Source organism: Dermacentor albipictus, chromosome 4, assembly GCF_038994185.2.
Source record: "Dermacentor albipictus isolate Rhodes 1998 colony chromosome 4, USDA_Dalb.pri_finalv2, whole genome shotgun sequence".
Classification (NCBI taxonomy): domain Eukaryota; kingdom Metazoa; phylum Arthropoda; class Arachnida; order Ixodida; family Ixodidae; genus Dermacentor; species Dermacentor albipictus.
In genome coordinates, this window is record NC_091824.1 from 97506317 (window position 1) to 97518936 (window position 12620).

The following is a 12620-nucleotide window of genomic DNA, read 5'->3' on the forward strand; positions in this document are numbered from 1 at the left end:
TTGATGCCGCTCAGTCTCTATCATAACAAGCAGATTTGCACATACATACTCAATTCTTGTTTCTCTATGCCTTTAATTCAAGCCTGCTTATTACTGCACCCACGCACTTTGTTATCATAGGAGCTTACATGCACAAAATTCCGCTAGTAATCGCGAGCACAGCGAACCGTTTTTCAACTTTTTGTGTGATTCTCGCGACCTGCTTCATCAAAGCCTGTGCGCAGAATGGCCGACGTAGCGCTGCCTGCGATGCACCCGAAGCCGCTAGCCGATTAGCGCGAGCGATCACGGACAGCGAGTTTTGCGCAACGTTCAATACTTTCTTTAAGCCTCGGTTTCTTTCTACATTTGTCTTTGTCTCGAATATTTTACTCCAACTGCCGTTGCAAAACGCCCAGCTCGCTTATCTACCTACCCCTTGCTCTTGATATAGTTGCAAACTAGGCTTCGTAAAACACTTAACAAAGACATTCAGCAAACACTTCCCGCGCATTCATCGCTTCGGCAAGGAAAACATTAATATTTCACGTTCGCTCCGACGCGACTTGTTGAAACATCCTTCTTTTCTTTTTTTCCCGCCATAATGGACGCGAACACGCAGGCAGCAACCCGCTATCTACGCTATCAGTGGAACAAACTTCCAGCGACTTGCATCAAGCATTTTATTCTGACGTGAAAACAAATGGTTGTCATGAAGCTGCTCTGGACCCTAATAATAGCAAATAAAAACTATTTTGGGAAGAGTTTATACGGATAACAGTCTGGATGCAAGTACTGATTGCAATTTTTTGAACAGATCTACATGCAAACTAAGTTCACAGTTAACGCATTTCTCGTTTCAATTTTTGCTGTGATCCAAACGTTAGAGGACGGTGACTGCTCTAGGACGCAGTCGCACGTGTTCATACCGTAAGCATCTGAACTACAGCTGCTGCTGCTGAAGTACTGCTACTAAACTACAGGAACTTGACTTTTTGATTATTCCAAGCAGTCAGCTCCTGATGGAGAGTGTAAGCAGACTATTTTACTCATATTCACTGTGGGGAAGCGTGAATCAGGAAGACACTTACAGGGCACTTTCTACAGCAGCATAAGTAATTTTTCAAAAAATGACCAAGCATGTTTTAAGCTTGCTTTCAAGGCAAACTCATCAAGGGGCTTATGTCATTAGTGTTTATCAATGTGCCTTATGAATTTATCACTAATGCCACAGCAACAGCCACTTGGAAGTTCTACCTTGGCTGTGTGGTTGCGCCGATACCACTGTATATTCGAACTTAACGTACCTCACTACCGGCACCTAATCACAGGCTGTAATTAAAACGACGATACTGGCAAAGCTTCACGAGAAAAACTGTTGTTTTCACTCAGTCTCACGTACAGACCTCCTCCCCCTTTATCTCTTATTTCTTCCCTGCTTGACTAATACCTAAGCGTGGATAGCTACTGGTCGCCCACCTGTTGCACGTACTGCACATATGATGTCACTAATTAAAGTTACCAAGCATCTTTTTTATATGGCAGTGTGTAACTCGAACAACAGCACAAGTTTCCATGACATGTTAGTTCTGACGGCTCTGCGCTCAGGCATCGCACACTTACAGCTGTTGCCTCTTCTATCATGTTTCATACAGCGTCGATTCCCATCATGCAAATAAATTATTTCGCTCTCGGAATCTCTGTTGAAGACACGTGGGAGCCACGCCCGGTCGGAGAGAAAATGACACCCACGAGACACACCAGCAAGTGCAGGTTACTTCTTTGTCGTCCCGGAAATTAGCAGAAGGAAATTTATTTTATGGATTCAAAACCTTTCACAAATATTTTTGAGCCGGCCTACCTTTCTTCTTTAACTTACGCGACCTGTCAGTAACACATATAATTTTACACAGTCCTATGTCTAAGTATAAACAAAAATAATTAAGTTTCAGCTGTGCTTATGTTCCGTCAGACAATAACATGCAGGACAGGCGCCCGCCGGCACTTCTGACACGTTAGACCCATCTCTTTCACGACGATGAAGTAATGTGATCAGTTCAGTAACAAGCAACAGATAGAAAAGAAAGTACACACTGCTTTAAGCAGCAGCAAAAGTTTAGAATAAAACTCAGTTTCACAAGCAGAGAGTGTACATGCCTGCCCGCAGTGCCTAAGTGCTTACCAACAGTAAAACTTCAAAAAGCAGAAGAAAGTGGAAGGAAACAACCAAATATTTGGAGGGATGAACCTTGTGACACACCGGTTACTGCCCGTAAAGTAAGAACGAGTGCTAACGATTCGAAGCCACCGTATAAAGGGTCCAGGAGACAGTCATGATTTCCTAAGAGCTCTGTGTTGTCCTAACCCGGAGCTGGCGAACGGAAACATTAAGTTTACGATCCTGCCATGGCAGCTCTTTGATTTTTCACAGGTCGCTGAGGCCGCTCGTAGAGACGAGCCAATTTTTATTACCTAGAAAGCAATGGCTGGTCACGGCAATAGAAGCCTGCACTAAGCAAACCGTCCATGCTTTCGCGACGATGTTAAATTTGCGCACCGCTGCAGCATGGAAGTTTAATCAGTGCCGTCGCGAGCGTTTTATGCACCATGTGGCAGGAGTGGCTAACAAAATAAATTCACTCGAATAATTTCCAAATTCGAAACAAAACTGAAAAACATGGCGGGGGGGGGGGGGCGGGGGGTATTTGTGTTTTGTGATTTGTCTCCAATACATGCATCTACAATACTTAATACAATCTCAGTGATGAACGTTATGGTCTCGGATACTCGTCGTGTCAAGGATATCCTTACTTGGAGTCACTACTTGAAACACAAAGCTGAAGGCAAGAGGTGAAGTTTGCGGCATCAACACTTTTCAAATCTGACAGATGCACGACATATCCACAGTTTTCAACATTAGCTATCTTAAATTGAACTTTGCTGCTATCTTCTAACATAATAGTAGGGTGCAGTAAGCATAAGCAGTGCCTCAGGAGTGATTCTTGTTTATTGAATATCTACGGCTCAATTCCACAGCACAAATTATTGATAGCAATATTTCAGAGTAACAAGGTGGCATTTTAAGCACTACTTCTCTCAGTAGCAGTTGACAGTGAAAGCATTTGCTTGACGACCAAGGTACGCTAAACAAATGGCGGAACACACCGCTGTTGTGTTTGTCTCTCTTCGAAATTTGTGTATGTAAGTGCATATTTTGTCTACTATTATTATAGCTAGTCAATCGCCCCACCGATATCTATTCAGCCTTAAGCAAAATGGCGTTACAAGCTGCTGGTAGTTTAGTAGCCCTGTTTTGCCAAAGTATGAACATGACATCCCTGAACAAATTTACAGAGGCGCCACCTTGCGTTTTAGAGTACGAGCCGGATCGGCGTACACTGCAGCGTAATTGCTTAATGTTGGGCCCTGTCGCCCCGTAGCCTTGACTAGAATGAAGTGTGCGGCACGGAGATATATATGCAGTCCTGGCAGGGTTTATGTGTTGAGGGAAAGAAGCTGCTTGAAAACATAAAAAGAAGAGAGTTTTCTCAAACGTCCGCAGCCCAATTAGTGACTCCCGAAAAACAGCGCATATTGAGCAGTAAATATTTGTGCCTCCTGCTCACATTTATGCGAAAGGCCGAAAATGCGAACGCATGGAAACACATTTCAGTGGCTCGAAAGGAGGCGCTCAGGCTGAGTGCGAATTTCCCAAATTCGGATTCTACAAAAAGGTGATAAGTTCTGTAAAAGCTAACTTGCAAGCTTTTGACACGGAACGTTTCAGAGGTGCACTTATTCGGTCCCATGAGGAATTATTTTTTTATGAGCAACTTTCGAAGGGAAATTCTGATGATGAAAGATGTGCACTTTACAAAGAAATTAATAAAACTGAAGAGAGGTCAAAAGTATTTCATGACACACATTAAATTTTAAAAGCATTTCAGTAATATCATTATTTACCTTTCTGAACAACAATTCCCATCGGAAACGGTGATGCCATCGCACGACTCATACAACTTTTGCCTAGCCGAACAGAAGAAGATGAACCGATGTTAGAAACACGGATATATCATGAAATAATGGTAGTGGCATTTAATAATTTACAGGAGCCCAAGTCACCCGAGCTTACAGCCGAGTCTTATAAGCAGGTTCAATATAAGTTATGTCCAATGCTCTTGAAAGTTTTCAGCTACGCTTTTGAGCGTCACATGTTACCGTCTACATTTTATCATTGTCATACTGTTCTCATCCCGAAACATGGATCTGCCGATGCTAAGCGTCAAGTAGACGAGTATCGACCAATATCATTATGTACCATATACTATAAGACTTTTGTAAACAATGTACTAGCTAATAAACTACAAGCTGTCATTCGTGATCTAGTCGGAGAACATCAGACATCTGGCATTCGTAGTCGTCGCATGCAGACAAACATATATATTGCCCATTTATTTCTTGAGTATGTGTCAGATAGCTTACACTTGGTCCCTCTCATCCAAGTCGACTTGGCTAAACATTTGATAAGGTGAGCTATGATTTGCTTTTACAGCTGCTCACTCATCTCAATATAGGAAACAATTTGCTCAACGGAATGAGAATGTGCTACAGTGGTGGAATAACTCGATTAATTGCAAATCGCACCATCTCAGTTCCTGTGTACATTCGCTCCTCTGTGAGAGAAGGTTAATCACTTTCGTGCCTGCTTTTCACTCTTTCTATAGAACCTTTGTATATCAGTGTCAATTCGCTGAATACGGTGACTGGCATTGACTATGGCACTTCATCACTCACTTCAACACATCGCTTACGCGGATGATGTCACATTTATATGCTCGGATAAGAAAAGTGTCGAAGAGAGAATGTGCCTAACGCAATTCTTTTGTTCAGCAATTTGTGTCTCTGGTAATTATAATAAGTCCCAAAGATTCTGGTTGGGTCAGTGGGCCGTGACTCCATAGCAGTTTGCCGACATTTGCTGGGGTATTGGTGCTGCGCGTTACCTTGGTGTAGCCCTTGATCAATTTCGTAGCAGTACCTCCCATTGTTCGAATGTGGTACAATACTTTGGATTGCTGCTGAGCCCTGGGATGGAATAGAAATGTAAATTTTTGCATGAGCAACAGTCAGTACATTTCTAGCTGCCAAATCGATTTATGTGTATCACGTCATTCACTGTGCTCCCAAAAGAATATTCAAATATTCCACAGGATTTTCGCCCGCTTGATCTGACACTGTAGGTGAGAAAATGCGACGCGATAACTTGTTTTCCTCCGGTTAAAGGGGATGGGGTTGACCTTGAACATTTGTTTGTATGACAGTTATTCTCGCGTTTTCTTTACTTTCGCGATTTTACACATCCGTTTCTACGTGAAATACAGCAGGACCATAATTCGATTCATTTACTTTGCCTTGTTTAGCCTCCTTTGTTGAAGACTGTTCTTTTTATGGGTTTCTATAGCCAATAGTTGATGCTGTTTTATTTCTACAGACTACATTTTCAACAGCCTATTTAGTTAGCTCAACTCGTAAGACGTTTATTAGAAATGTTTTTGACGCGTACTCTGCTCTTCAAGGGGGTATGGTAGCGCGATTCAAAGACGGGACAAAAGAAGACACAAAGGGACACACACAGCGCTGTGTGATTCCCTTTGTGTCTTCTTTTGTCCCGTCTTTGAATCGCGCTACCATACCCCCTTGAAGATGCATCAGCAACAAGCCCACATTGCAACCCTCGCGTACTCTGCTATTCTTGTATACCGTTCTGCATTTGCTAATCATTTTTTGGGTGATATGTTAGAACGCGTTAAGAAAATTTGTTTCTCTGGAAGCAAAAACTTTCTTTCTTAAACTTCATACCTCGACGCTACCTGTGAAGACGTGCCAGAAGACTACGGGATTCTTTGTTCCTTGGAACCCAAATTGTAGATTGTGGGAAAAGCCAGAAACCATTGATCATTGCTTCACTGATTGTTGTGACGCAGTATTATTATGGGCGGGCAAGTGGGGGATGTTCTACAGCGAACACTGAAAAAAGGATTAGAAGATCATTATATCGCTATCTAATTGTAGTCACTGCGACAGTGTCATAAAATGGTCTTCATGCCTGCCTTCTCAAGGTTGACTTTGGCAAGCAAATGCTAAAGCAAAGTGGGACGATACCGGAGTATGTAATACATAGCCGAAGCACCGGTATAGTCCCAGAATTACCACTATATATGTAATGTAAACGTGACTTCAGAAAAACAGCGTGTTGCTACATTGCTGCGCGAATGGTAATCGCGTTACCATCGGCAGTCATCGTGAGAAGACTTCTGCCATAATTTTTTGTCCATACCAACGCTTTTCATGGAGCGAGCATCGAGACCCCTCACTCCATGGAGCAAGAAATTTAGCGACCGACCCACTCCAAACCATTCAGGATCAGGCAAAGGAACCTTTGCTTCAATACATGTCCATGTTAGCCATCTATAAATCGTGACGAATAAGTATAAACTGGGCATATAAGAATGCGCCACTCAATATGCTCACAATATAGGCTTGGCGAAAGCTTACGGAAAGGCTGCAAGGTTTTCTCTGGCGCTGCAGCTATGCTCGCAAGATGACCATTTGTACAATGACCATGTTCCACGACTGAAAATAAAAATTAGGGCAAGGAAAATTCCTCGCGGTATCGAAATACGTGGTCATATACGCATAATAGCGTGATGACTTTCAACCTTCCTTTAGCTGGTGTATCTTGCTCCGTTCTGGCTCCTTATATATAAGGCGAGCAGGTACTTACCTATTGTGCGTCAATTGCAGCACGCCACTTTACGACGATCTCCGGTCTCCTGTGATATGCTACCTGCCAAGCGTCACAAATATTATTTATCACACGTTTACGCGACACTTTCTACATTACCTAATGTATAACATAATACATGTGTGTAAGTAGTGCGCGTTTCAGGCTAGTGAGATATCATTACAAGTACATGACAAAAAAAATGGATTGGCTTGGATACAAACGATTTTCCACACGCGTATGTGAAACTGATTATGTTTCCCGAAGAACCCTGTATAGTCCTCAAGGAGGTGGAGGTCTCACGCTACGTAGCCAAATATCTACGCGAAACTGAATTCAATGGCATATAGTAACACGTTCCTCGACAAAGAGAAAAAACGCACTGGCGAAGCCATTAGCGGCCCAAAGTGCCAGGTCTGCCATAGGCAGACCTGACAGACCAGCTATTAGAGAACCTTAATTAACCAAGCAACTAACGAAGCAGATGGTTGGGCAGCACCGCCATCGTCCGTTGCATTTACACAATGTGTTTCTCACGCTGCAAGTTTTAAAGTTTGGCTAATTTGATTCTTTTCATTGATGTCTACTTCACAGTACTGATGCTCCGGGGTGCCCCTGAGAACTCGCGCGTTGCTTTTCCGTGCAGTTCAGTTTTGGCCATAGCCATACGTCACCTTTCGTGTCAGCGGCTTGGAGTCACAGCGCCTACGGTAACGCTAGAAGAGCTACGCACAGGCCGTTAATTTACCGGGCTTTGTTAGCGGTAGACAAGGCTTGTATGAAGACGCTCTGCCTGGAAGTGGCGACCCAGAATTTTCTAGACGAGGTAGCTTTTTTGGAGTTCCCGCCTGTCCGTTCGTTTCCCGGTGAAAATGGTAGAATTTCTAACAAGTCTTTACATTGACGCCTTCGCGGACCTAATTTCACGAAATGTCGCCGTTGGGCTCTCGGACTTTTGTGAAAAGGCGTAGCGGGACTAGTTGTTTCCCGTTTCGTTCGTAAAAGTTCGAACTCAGAGGCATGAGCGTTTCAATTTTTTATTCAAATAGGGGTGGGTCGGGGAGGGGGAGTGCAAGCACTATGTAGAATTCCCCTGCGAGGGCATGTGGAACGGGCAACCAAGCCAGCGAATAAAATACTCAGCTTTGAAAATCACTATTTTTTCGCTGCATTTTCTATTCCGGACAATATACAGCAACGCTGGCAGCTGAAAACAGCCTAGAAAGCCACCGTCGTAATACAATATTGTTATTGTACTGTCGAGGGACGAATAGTTCTTAAATAATCATATATAACTGTCGATGAACCTCTTAATTAACAGTGGCAAGCAAATACGCGTAGGCAGTGTGATACAAGTATGTGACGTTCACCAATACGTCTTGAAATCCACGTTTTTTTTTTGTTTTGTTTTTCCTTGCCGGAACTCATACTCTACATTTTATTTACGACCACGTCTCGTGCGCTTCGGAAGGCTGCAAATTGCCCAGTTAACTCATCGATAAAGATCTAAATGGCGATCGCGAATGCCCACAGTCCGTGCACAGGCAACTGCTGATACCAGTATCGTTAAGTAGAACTGACAGTTGGGCGAGCGGGTAAGGGTTCATTTCTTCGAAATGGGGCCGTAGAAAAACACGAACACGGAATAGCACTAAGGATCACACGACGCTTGTGGTCGTAGTGTAATTCCGTGTTTCTGTCTTTCCGTAGCTCCGTTTGGAGGAATGATACCAGTATCCCCATGGAATCAATTTCTTCCGCATAAATTTGCAAAACGCTGCACTTAGGCTCTCGTATTGACTAAAAGACACTGCGTTAAACACGGAACAACGCAATAAACATAGCCACAGTAGGTTGAAAACTTCTCATATTTCGCCAAAAGCGCAAATTAGTACTTGACTTCGCCGCAATATGCAAGAAGTAGACAGAAAAGATTCTTTGATGGTAACAATATGGCATTACGCTCAAGTCATCGGCAGCAACACACAAAACCGCATACGCAAATCTAAGAGAATGCAAGGCTAGAAAAACATCGTGTTTATTTAATGTATATAGCTTGTGTAACAGCAAACCTCATAACTACGTATATCGACTTTGGGACCAAGGTATAAGGCTGGGTTGAGGAGAAGATATGTGCAATGATGGGTACTTTCCCTGCCTTGTAATTTGTGCAAAAACAAAACTTTCTGGAATTACCCGAAGCTGAAATTGGTACGGATAATACAGCAGAGGATACACGGGAGAGTGTGAAAATGAAAGTAACTTTTTTTTTGCGGAAGGGGCACTTGCTAATGTGAAAAGGGCACGAACTGCCGACTCGATGAGCGCAGGCTATGGCCCACCGACGCCAAGCCCTGACCGGACCCTCTATCCTCCTTGGATAATAGAGCGAATGACTTTGTCAAATACCTAATGTTTGCCCCGAATCGCAGCATGTGGTGGCACGCTGTGGCGTCGCCACTTCGAGACGCATTCCGCCACCGCAGACCATAAAACATCGTCTGGTACGTGCTCGAGTATCGCTTCCGAAAACACACACGTGAATACGTAAAGCCGTCGCGGAGTGAAGTTTCCTTATAATTTACGCACTTTGAGTCGGTGTCATTTTACACAGCACTCCTCGCCACCCCGTCCGGTCACCGTCCACTTTGTTACCGCCAGGACCGCGGCCTTTTGTCTGGCCCAACGTCATTAAATTGCATATGCACTCTTTCGTTTCCCTCCATGAAGGTGATAAGAAGCAGGCTCCGCTATATGAGAGACCAAGTTTGTGAACCAAGGTGCATTTTGGTGCAATTCAGAGAAAAGGATAGGATGAAAGAACATGCCGAGCCATTCCGAGGGACTTTCCTCCATTCTCCCCAGTGGTTCGCTGCTGATCTTACTGCCTGGTTCCAATCGCTCACCTGTGCACCAATTGGTTCACAGCAAACCACAGCACAGGCTGTGGCGCACCACTCACTCTACGTCATCATTTCCGACTTGTGAGCACATGTAGTCGCCCATGCAAAATTTTCGCGTTGGAATAATTCTTCTTCGCATTTCTGGACTCCTGGTAAGTCGAAATTAAGGGAAGAAAAGTGCACTTCGTCGAGATTAGGTTTCTTCGAATGCAGCATCCGACGACAGTTTGTTTGTTAGAAGAGTAAAATTACAATAAGCATGTTTGTTCGCGTCTTTTTTCTTCAAGCTATTATTGTTTCATCTAATTCTGACAAACACACACACATACACATATCTTCATTATATGCGTGCGACTAAGCTACTACTACGTTCTTTTATGTGTGTTGCGGACTCTTCCTTCTCCTAAATTCATCAGAGTTCCATCTTGTGCATGTGCCGCATTTCTAATTAGTGTTCATTCATAACAATCACTGGGCACCACAACTCTTTCTGCACTACATAAAATGGTATAATGAAATTCCTTGCGTGGAGATAATGATCAGAACAATGGGAGAGGCATAGGGCGCCCCTAATTTCAATGATGCATTGGTTGTTCCGATTCGTTTTCTTTAATATGGTGCATGTACATATAATCAGTGGCTATAAGGTCCAGCAGGTTGTTTCTCTCCGACCCATGTGGTCTGCTCGTAAGAACCATAAACCCGGTACCCCAGCATCACTTTTTATTTCTGCCCATACTAACTACTTTTCTCCTAATTAGGCTAGGAGTCACTCTTCTCCGTAATAATCTGCCTCATTAAAGAATGTCGTCGTTCCACGTCTTTTGCGGCGCTAATTGCATCTTGAGAATTTGCCGAGGCTGGGCTCCCGTCCAAATGTCCCGCCCCAGAACCTCAGTGAATATGTTTTCTTTTTTTTGTTTCACTTGTGAGCTTGGTGCCACGAAATCCGATCACAATCATGAAAAACATGCACAATGTTTCTGGTTTTTACGCACGCTAAAACAATTGAAACACACAATTCTCATTCGGTGCCCTCTGCTACAGTCCACATAACCGCTAAAGTGAAGCTTTTGAAGATTGAAATATCGTCACAACTGATTATTCGTATTTTTGTATACGCAATCACCGCCAGCTACGCTCCAAAAAAACAAAAAGCACACAATTTTGAAATGAGTTCAACTCGCTACTGTGTCTTTTTGTATGTTCGGAATCCCAAAAAATCGCGTTTTCTGCGCATACCCCAGCGACCTCCGGCTTTGGAGAGAAAACTAACACTTCGCCTATACCAGGCACGACGGATTACAAGTCCTTGTTCCAGCGCCTTATATTTGGCCACCACTGCCACAACTATATCTCGTCCAAAGATGTTGAAAAAAATAATAAAAGAGTGAAAAGGAGAAGAAACAAAAGACCGCAGCTGAGGGTCGTACCTCCTGCGACCATGGAACATCATATTCATTACGGCCACTTTATTGCCTTACTTCAGCGAATGCGAACGAAACGTAAGGCCAGCACGAGCAGCGGAATGCTTTCGTCAATCACGCTATGCGGCACCCCGTGTTTTCATTTCCTCCATTGTGCGGAGATGTACACAAAGCCGCGCAATTCTCCACCGGAACATACAAAAAAAAAAGCCGAGTGTTGAGAAAATTGCACAAACAGGCCTGGAGTGCGGCCTGATCCCGGTGACCAGAACCGGTAACGCACTCTCTCACCAGAGCAGGATTGGCCACCCTGGTGCAGTACCTGGTCACAACTTCCTATATGAATACAACGATCAAACCCCGGCCCTCAGTCCCCAGCAGCCGCGAAGCAACTGACCACGGCGGCGGTCAGATCTGTGACGCTCCAGTTGGGTGCTAAGAATACCTGGCTCCGGACAGGCCGCCATTGGAATCTGAACCTGGCAACGTTTAACGTTAGAACGTTATCTAGTGAGGCGAGTCTAGCAGTGTTATTGGAGGAATTAGAGGGTAGTAAATGGGATATAATAGGGCTCAGTGAGGTTAGGAGAACAAAAGAAGCATATACAGAGATAAAAAGCGGGCACGTACTGTGCTACCGGGGCTTAGCGGAGAGACGAGAACTAGGAGTCGGATTCCTGATTAATAAGGAAATAGCTGGTAACATACAGGAATTCTATAGCATTAACGAGAGGGTGGCAGGTCTTGTTGTGAAACTTAATAAGAGGTACAAATTGAAGGTGGTACAAGTCTATGCCCCTACATGCAGTCATGATGACCAGGAAGTCGAAAGCTTTTATGAAGACGTGGAATCGGCGATGGGTAAAGTCAAAACAAAATACACTATACTGATGGGCGCCTTCAATGCCAGGGTAGGCAAGAAGCAGGCTGGACAAAGTCCATAGGGGAATATGGCATAGGCTCTAGGAATAGCAGAGGAGAGTTATTAATAGAGTTTGCAGAACAGAATAATATGCGGATAATGAATACCTTTTTCAGCGAGCGGGTTAGTCGAAAGTGGACGTGAAGGAGCCCGAATGGTGAGACTAGAAATGAAATCGACTTCATACTCTGCGCGAACCCTGGCATCATACAAGATGTAGACGTGCTCGGCAAGGTACGCTGCAGTGACCATAGGACGGTATGAACTCTAATTAGGCTAGACTTGAGGAAGGAACGGAAGAAACTGATATACAAGAAGCCAATCAATGAGTTAGCGGTAAGAGGGAAACTAGAGGAATTCCGGATCAAGCTACAGAACAGGTATTCGGCTTTAACTCAGGAAGAGGACCTTAGTGTTGAAGCAATGAACGGTCTCATGGGCATCATTAAGGAGTGCGCAATAGAAGTCGGTGGTAACGCCGTTAGACAGGAAACCAGTAAGCTATCGCAGGAGACGAAAGATCTGATCAAGAAACGCCAATGTATGAAAGCCTCTAACCCTACAGCTAGAACAGAACTGGCAGAACTTTCTAAGTTAATCAACAA

At 44.0% G+C, this 12620-nt stretch overlaps 1 protein-coding gene across 15 annotated transcripts in view; it reads right to left on the reverse strand.

Annotated features, from left to right (window-relative positions):
* Positions 1-12620, reverse strand: part of LOC135911416 (uncharacterized) — a 989518-nt gene that overhangs the window by 918326 nt on the left and 58572 nt on the right. For 3 of the 15 annotated variants that reach the window (XR_010567340.1, XR_011514000.1, XR_011513998.1), the window contains one exon: positions 6764-6826. The exons of 10 other annotated variants lie outside the window; for them this stretch is intronic. The gene's annotated coding sequence lies outside the window, so the exon portion shown is untranslated. Of the gene's footprint in view, positions 1-5871; positions 6007-6763; positions 6827-12620 lie in introns of those variants that run through there. 2 more of the 15 variants (XR_010567339.2, XR_011514003.1) reach the window with 1 other exon arrangement.